The sequence below is a fragment of the Prionailurus bengalensis genome, chromosome A1, assembly GCF_016509475.1.
Source record: "Prionailurus bengalensis isolate Pbe53 chromosome A1, Fcat_Pben_1.1_paternal_pri, whole genome shotgun sequence".
Lineage (NCBI taxonomy): Eukaryota > Metazoa > Chordata > Mammalia > Carnivora > Felidae > Prionailurus > Prionailurus bengalensis.
The window spans coordinates 85,534,553-85,544,148 of NC_057343.1; positions in this window are offsets into that span (position 1 = coordinate 85,534,553).

Below are 9,596 nucleotides of genomic sequence, written 5' to 3' on the forward strand. Positions count from 1 at the left end.
TATTGCTCAGGAATAAAAAAAAAAAATGAAATCTTGCCATTTGCAATAATGTGGATAGATCCAGAAGATATCTTGCCAAGTGAAATAAGTCAGTCGGAGAAAGAAAAATACCATATGATTTCATTCATGTGTGGAATTTAAGAAACAAGGGAGATAGATATAGGGACAGGGAAGGAAAATAAAATAAGATAAAAACAGAAATAGGATAAAATCAGAAGAAACTGTTAACTATAGAGAACAAACTGAAGGTTGTTGGAGGGGAGGTGTGTGTGTGGGGGGATAGAATAAATGGGTGATGTATATTAAGGAGGGCACTTGTGATGAGAACTGGATGTTATATGTAAGTGAAGAATCCGCTAAATTCTCTCCTGAAACCAATACCACACTATATGTTAACTAACTTGAGTTAAAATAAAATCTTGGAAGAAACAACAACAAAATCAACAAATGAAAAAAAAAAAAAAAGCAAACTAAGAAACAGACTCTTAGCTATAGAAAACAAGCTGATGGTTACCAGAGGGGAGGTGGATGGAGTGAAGGGTGCAATAGCAGCTGAGGATCAATGGGTACACTTTGTCATGATGAGCACTGAATAATGTATAGAATTGTTGAACCAGTATATTGTATGCATGAAATAAATATAACCCTGTATGTTAAATATTCTGGAATTAAAATTATAAAGTTAAAAAAAATAATTCTCTGGTGGTTGAGTTCCAGTAGCTCAAAGTGGTAGTTTGCTTGATAACCACATTTTCTCTCTCATTTAGTTTTATTTAATTTTGATACATTTTTTACAAAATACTGCACATATATAATGGATACCTTTTGCTGAGTTTGGATATATGCGTACATTCATGGTACTCTCACTACAATTGAACTAATAAACATACCTATCACCTCCAATCAGCTCTTTATTCTCTAGAAATCACCATTTTATTTTCCCCTTCTGAGTTGGACTATTTTAGATACCTCATAATAGTAGAATTAGTTAGTATTTTTCTTTCTGTGACTGACTTATTACACTTCCCATAATGTCGTCTAGGACCATCCATGCTGTAACTAATAGTAGGGCTTTATTCATTTTTTAATTAAATAACATTGCATTGTATATAATATAGTACATTTTCATTTTCCATTTATCCAAAAAATGGCATTGTAATTGTTTCCATATCTTGAATATTGTGAATTACACTGCAATAAACATGGGAGTGCAGGTATTTTTGACACTATGGTTTAATTATTTTGATAATCTTTAAAAAGACATTGGACTCTTGGGTATAAGTTAAATTTATTTTTTTTTATTTTTTTGAGAAATCTTCATACTGTTTTACACATTGGCTGTACAATTTTACATTTACATCCACAGTGTATAAGGATTTCCTTTTATCTATGTTGTCACCAAAATGTATCTTTTTTTTTCTTTTTGATAATTTTGTTAATAGCCATTCTAGCAGATGTGAGGTAATATAACAGTAGGATTTTGATTTGCAATTTCATGATGGTGATATTGAGCATCATCTTTTCATATATTTGTTGGTCTTTTGTATTTTTTTTCGATAAAAGTCTATTCAAGTCCTTTGTACACTTTTTATTTGAGGTATTTGCTTTTTGTATTGTATTGTCTTGTTTTGTTTTGTTTTGCTACTGAGTTGTATGAATTCCTCACATATTTGAAAATTAACTCCTCATCAGATATACACTTTACAGATATATTCTCTTATTTTATAGGTTGCTTTTCATTCTGGTATTGTATCATTTGCTATGCTTAAGCTTTGTAGTTTGATGTAGCCCCACTTTCTTATTTTTGCTTTAGTGATTTAAGTAATGTATCCATAAAATCATTGACAAAATCAACATTATGAAGCTTTCAAGTTATGTTTTCTTCTGGGGATTACCAGTTTTAGATCTTACATTTGTAATTATCACCTCCTATATTAAAAAGAAGAAAGACCTCAATAAACGACCTACCTTTATACCTCAAGAAACTATGAAATAATAAGCTAAGCCCAAAGTTAAGAAAAGCAAGAATATAAGAAAAAAAAATAGAGCATAGATAAATCAATAAGAAAATAGAAAAAGAGTAGAAAAAATAAAAGGACTGATTTTTTAAGATAAAATTGACAAACCATTAGGTATACTAAGAGAAGATTCAAAATTAGAAGTGAAGGAGGGGACATTACAACTGATACCACAGAAATATAAATATTTGTATGGGTAGGGGGATGAGTGAAATAGGTGAAGGGAATTAAAGAGTACACTATCACCATGAGCATCGAGTAATGTACAGAATAGTTGAATCACTGTATTGTACACCTGAAACCAATATAATACCTCATGTTAACTATATTGGAATTAAATTTAAAAAATGATTATATGAGAATATTATAACAATTATATGCCAAAAATTGGACAATATAAAAGAAATTGATAAATTTCTAAAAGCATATAATCTTCCAAAACTGAATCAGGAAAAAGTAGACAATTTGAACAGACAAATTACTAGTAATGAATTGAATTAGTATTCAAGAAACCCCAAACAAACAAAATTTCAGGACTAGATGGTTTCATAAGGAAATGTTACCAATCATTAAAGAATGTCAAACCTTTTAAATCTCCAGAAAACTAAAGAAGGAATACTTCCAAATAAATTCTAAAAAGCCAGTATTATACTCATTTCAAAGCCAGACATGAAAAATATAATGAAAGGATATTATAAGCCAATATCCATAATGAGCACAGAAGCAAATGTCCTCAACAAAATCTATCAAATCTAATCCAACAGTACTTTAAAAAGACTATACATCATGATCAAGTGGGATGTATCTGTGTTTTTTAATGATACTTCAAAATATATAAATCAATAAAGGGGACACACATTAGCAGAATAAAAATCAAAATTATAACATCAGTAAATGCAAAAAAAAGCTTTTGAAAAAATTCAAGACACTTACAGGATTAAAAACTTCAATAAACTAGGTATAAGGAATGTACCCTAGCCTAATAAAGACCATATATGACAAGCCAGCAGTTATCATTATACTCAAGAGTGAAAAGCTAAATATCTTCCACTAAGATCAAGACAAGAAATGAAAATTCAATGGGATATCACCTCACATCTATAAGAATGGCTAAAATTAACAACACAGGAAATAGCAGGTGTTGATGAGGATACAGAGAAAGACGAACCTTGTTACACTATTGGTGGGAATGAAAACTAGAGCAACTAGTCTGGAAAACAGTGTGGAGTTTCCACAAAAAGTGGGAAAAAAATAATACTTTACAACTCAACATTTACACTGCTAGCTATTTATGCAAAGGATACAAAAATACTGATTCTAAGGGATACATGCACCATATTGCTTGCAGCAGCATTATCCCCAAAAACCGAATTATGGATAGAGTCCAAATGCCCATTGACTTATGAATGGAAAAAGAAGATTAATCAGCCATCAAAAAGAATGTCATCTTGCCATGACATGGCTGGAGCTAGAGTGTATTATGCTAAGCAAAAGAGGTCAGAGAAAGACAAATGCCACATGATTTCACTCACATGTGGAATTTATGAAACAAAACAGATGGACATATAGGAGGGGGAAAAAGAGAGAGGGAAACAAACCATGAGAGACTCTTAATGATAGAGAACAAACTGAAGGTTGATGGAGGGAGCAAGTTGGGGATGGACTAGACGGGTGATAGGTTTTAAGGAGAGCACATATTATGATGAGTACTGGGTATGTTATGTAAGTGACAAATCTCTAAATTCTACACCTGAACCTAAAAAAAAAGGAAAAATATAAACAACACTAACAAGCCATTTTCCCTACACTAAGAAAAAAAAAATCTCAAATAAAATGAGAAATCAAAGACAAGACACAGCCAATGTCACATAAAAACAAAGGATCATAAGAGAATACTAAGAAGAATAATGAACCAACAAATTGAATAACTTAGAATAATACAACATACCAAGACTGACTGATAAAGAAACTGAAGACATGAGCAGACCAATAATAAGTAAAGAGATTCAAATAAACATGGCTACTTTATCTTGAGAAATCTTTCAGGTAATTGAACAAAGCACATATAAGATTGTTAAATAAAAATTAATTAATTCAATAAGGTGTATATTGACTACTTAGTACTTGGAGTGTTTTTGTGATATATCACATTTTCTTTATCCACTTATTAGTAGATGGAAATTTGAGCTCTCCCCATAGTATAGGTATTGAAGACAAAGCTGCTATAAATAGTGAGGAGCATGTATCCCTTCAAATCTGTATTTTTGTATCCTTTGAGTAAATACCTAATAGTTCAATTGCTGGATCATAGGGTAGTTCTATTTCCAGTTTTTTGGTGGGAACTCCATACTTCTCTTCAGTGATTGTACAAGTTTGCATTCCCACAGTGTAAGAGGGTTCTTCTTTCTCTGCATTCTCACCAACACCTATTGTTGTTGTTGTTGTTTTTTCTTTTTGATTGTTAATTTAAGCCATTCTAACAATGTGAGTTGATATCTCATTGTGGTTTTGATTTTTATTTCCCTGGTAATTAGTGATGTTGAGCATCCTTTCATGTGTCTCGTCAGCCTTCTGGATGGCTTCTTTGCAAAAGTGCCTACTCATTATTTTGCATATTTTCTTCACTGGATTATTATTATTATTTTTTTTTGGTGTTGAGTTTGTAAGTTTTCTGTAGATTTTGGATAATAACCCTTCATCTGATATGTCATTGCAAATATCTTCTCCCATTCCATCAGCTGCCTTTTAGTTTTGCTGATTGTTTCGTTTGCTGTGCAGAAATGTTATCTTGATGAGGTCCCAATAGTTCATATTTGCTTTTGTTTATTTTGCCTTCTGTGATGAGTCTACTAAAAAGTTGCTGCAACCGAGGTCAAAGAGGTTGCTGCCTGTGTTCTTCTCTAGGATTTTGATGATTTCCTATGTCACATTTAGGTCTTTCAAACTTTTTGAATTTATTTTTATGTATGGTGTAAAAAAGGTCCAGTTTCAATCTTCTGTATGTCACTGTCCAGTTTTCCCAGCACCATTATTGATGAGACAGTCTTTTTTTTTTCCATTGAATATTCTTTCCTGCTTTGTTGAAGATTAGGTGACCAATATTTGTGGGTCCATTTCTAATTTTCTATTATGTTCCATTGATCTGTTTGTCTGTTTTTGTGCCAGTGCCATACTGTCTTGATGACTACATGTTTGTAATGTAGCTTGAAATCTAGAATAATAATACTTGCTGTTTTATTTTTTTTTCAGGATTGCTTTGGCTATTCAGGGTCTTTTGTGGTTCCATACAAATTTTTGTAAGGAGGGAACAGGAAGATGGTGGAATAGGAGGACACTGGGCTCACCTCATCCTGCTGATCACTTAGATTCCACTGACATTTGGCTAAATAACCAAGAAAACAACCTGAAGACTAACAGAACAGACTCTCTGGAGCCAAGTGTAGGCAAGAGGCCCATGGAAGAGGATAGGAAGGGTGGAGAGGCAGTGCATGCTACAAGGACTGGCAGGAGGGAGCTGGGTTGGTGGAGGTCAGCCTGCCCAGCAAGGCAGAGACTCCCAAGTCTGGCTTGCAAAAGTGGAGGAGCCAACTCGGTGAGTTCTGACAGCCAGTGGGATTTAACATCTGGAATGTTAAAAGTCAACAGCTCTCCTCTCAGAGAGTGGGGAGTGCAAGAGGACACTGGGAGGGAGAGTTGTTGATCTCTGGGAGGACAGAGCACAGTGGGGGAACAAAGTTGCTGGCAGGGGCCATTTCCCTCTCTCACCCCCAGCCGAAATTCCAAAGGGAACCAGTTCCCACCACCGAACTTGCTTGCACTAAGCAAATGCCAAAGCTGTGCTTTTGTGGATCCATCTCTCCAAAGGGCCCACCTCCTTCTGGTGCTGCAGGGCACCTCCTGCAGGGGACCACCTAAGGCAAAGCAAGCTAAGCCTACTCCTCCTGCCTCTGTGCACCTGGCAGATCCACCCCCTGTAAAACACCCTTGGCCAGATCCCATCAAAGAAGCACCACAAGCCTGACAGTGTGCAAACAGCCAGACAGGGGCCACACCACTCACACACACGTGAGACGTGTCCTTGGGAAAGTGGAAAATAAGGTACACACCAGTCTGACTGTGGCCCCAGTAGTGGGCTGGGGCAGACATAGGGTCTGACTGTGGCCTGCCCACCAACACAAGTTTCTCTGGACAGCAGAGGGGAAGTGCCCTGCAGTTTGGAGCTACTACAGGGACTACCCAAAATGAAAAAAACAGAAGAACTGTCCTCAAAAGAAACTCCAGGAAGTAGCGACACCTAACGAATTGATCAAAACTGATTTAAGTAATATAACAGAATAAGCATTTAGAATAATAGTCATAAAGTTAATTGATGGGCTTGAAAAAAGCATAGATGACAGCAGAGAATCTATTGTTACAGATATCAAGGGACTAAGAAATAGTAATGAGGAACTAAAAAATGCTATCAATGAGGTGCAAAATAAAATGGAGGCGGGCATAGCACAGATTGAAGAGGCAGAGGAGAAAATAGATGAATTACAAGATAAAATTATGAAAAGAGAGGAAGCTGAGAAAAAGAGGGATAAAAAAATCCAGGAGTATAAGGGGAGAATTAGAGAACTAAGTGATGCAATCAAACTGAACAATATCCTCATCATAAGAATTCCAGAAGAAGAAGAGAGAGAAAGGTGCTGAATGTGTACTTGAACAAATCATAGCTGAGAACTTCCCTGATCTGGGACATTGAAATCCAAGAGGCATAGAGAACTCCCTTAAGACGTAACTTGAATCAATCTTCTGCACGACATATCCTAGTGAAACTGGCAAAATAAAAAGATAAAGAGAATTCTGAAAGCAGCTAGAGATATAAGCCTACCCTAAATTACAAAGGTAGACATATAAGGGTAGTAGAAGACCTATCTACTGAAACTTGGCAGGCCAGAAACGAATGACAGAGAATCTTCAATGTGATGATCAGAAAAAAAAGTATGCAGCCAAGAATCCTTTATCCAGCGAATCTGTCATTCAGAATAGGAGAGATAAAGGTTTTCCCAAACAAACAAAAACTGAAGGAATTCATCACCACTAAACCAGCCCTACAAGAGATCCTAAGGGGGACTCTGTGAGTGAAATGTTTCAAGGACCACAAAGTACCAGAGACACCACTACAAGCATGAAACCTACATATATTACAATGACTCTAACCCGTGTCTTTCAATAATAACACTGAATATAAATGGACTAAATGCTCCAACCTAAAGACATAAGGTATCAGAATGGATATTAAAAAACAAGACCCATCTATTTGCTGTCTACAAGAGACTCATTTTAGACCTGAAGACACCTTCAGATTGAAAGTGAGGGGATGAAGAACTATCTATCATGCTACTGGAAGTCAAAAGAAAGCTGGAGTAGCCATACTTATATCAGACAAATGAGACTTTAAATTAGAGGTTGTAACAAGAGATTAATAAGGACATTATATAGTAATTACAGTATCGATCAATCATGGAGATCTAACAATTATAAATGTCTATGCACCGAATTTGATAGCACCAAAATAGATACAGCAATTAATGACAAACATAAGCAACCTTATTGATAAGAATGTGGTAATTGCAGGGGACTTTAATACTCCACTGACAGAAGTGGATATATCATCTAGACAGAGAATCAATAAAGAAACAAGGGCCCTGAGTGATACATTGTATCAGGTGGACTTGACAGATATGTTTAGAACTCTGCATCCCAAAGCAATAGAATATACTTTCTTCTCCAGTGCACATGGAACATTCTCCAAGATAGATCACACACTGGGTCACAAAACATCCCTTCATAAGTATAAAAGAATTGAGATCAGGGGCGCCTGGGTGGCTCAGTCGGTTAAACGTCCGACTTCAGCTCAGGTCACGATCTCGCGGTCCGTGAGTTCGAGCCCCGCGTCGGGCTCTGGGCTGATGGCTCAGAGCCTGGAGCCTGCTTCCGATTCTGTGTCTCCCTCTCTCTCTGCCTCTCCCCCGTTCATGCTGTATCTCTCTCTGTCTCAAAAATAAATAAACGTTAAAAAATTAAAAAAAAAAAGAATTGAGATCATATCATGCACACTTTCAGACTACAATGCTATGAAACTTGAAATCAACCACAGGAAATAGTCTGGAAAACCTCCAAAAGCATGGAGGTTAAGGAACATCCTACAAAAGAATAAATGGGTCAACCAGGCAATTAGAGAAGAAATTAAAACATATATGAAAACAAATGAAAATGAAAATACAACAATCCAAATGCTTTGGGATGCAGCAAAAGCAGTCCTGAGAGGAAAATACATTGCAATCCAGGCATATTTAAAAAAAAAAAAAGGAAAGTCCCAAATACAAATCTAATAGCACACCTAAAGGAAATAGAAACAGAACAGCAAAACACCCCATTCTCAGCAGAAGAAGAGAAATAATAAGGATCAGAGGAGAAAAACAATATAGATTCTAAAAACAAAACAAAACAAAACAAAACAAAACAAAACAAAAAACAACTGTAGAGCTGATCAATGAAACCAAGAGTTGGTTTTTTGAAAAAAGAAACAAAATTGATAACCTCTAGCCAGGCTTTTCAAAAGGAAAAGGGAGATGACCCAAATAGATAAAAACATGAATGAAAATGGAATTATTACAACCAATCCCTCAGAGATACAAACAATTATCAGAGAATACTATGAAAAATTATATGCCAACAAACTACACAACCTGGAAGAACTGGAAAAATTCCTATGCACACACACACTTCCAAAGCTCAAACAGGAAGAAATAGAAAACTTGAACAGACCCAAACTAGTGAAGAAATTGGATCAGTTATCAAAAATCTCCCAAGAAATAAGAGTCCAGGACCAGATGGCTTCTCTGAGGAATTCTACCAGACATTAAAGCTCAGATAATACCTATCCTTCTGAAGATGTTCCAAAAAATAGAAAGGGAAGGAAAACTTCCAGACTCATTCTATGAAGCCAGCATTACTTTGATTTCTAAACAAGACAGAGACCCAGCAAAAAAAGAGAACTACAGGTCAATATCCCTCATGAATATGGATGCAAAAATTCTCCTGAAGATACTAGAAAATCAAATTCAACAGCATATAAAAAAAAATATTCACCATGACCAAGTGGGATTCATTCCTGGCCTGCAGGGCTGGTTCAAAATTCACAAATCAATCAATGTCATACATCACATTAATAAAAAAAAGATAACCATATGATCCTGTCAATTGATGCAGAAAAAGCATTTGACAAAATTCAGCATCCTTTCTTAATAAAAACCCTCGAGAAAGTCAGGATTGAAGGAACATACTTATCATAAAACCCATTTATGAAGAGCCCACAGCTAATATAATTCTCAATGGGGAAAACTGAGAGCTTTCCCACTGAGATGATGAACATGACAGGGTTGTCCACTCTCACCACTGTGGTTTAACATAGTGTTGGAAGTTCTAGCATCAGCAATCAGACAACAAAAGGAAATCAAAGGCATGAAAATTGGCACAGATGAAGTCAACTTTTCGCTTTTTGCAGATGACATGATATTATACATGGAAAAC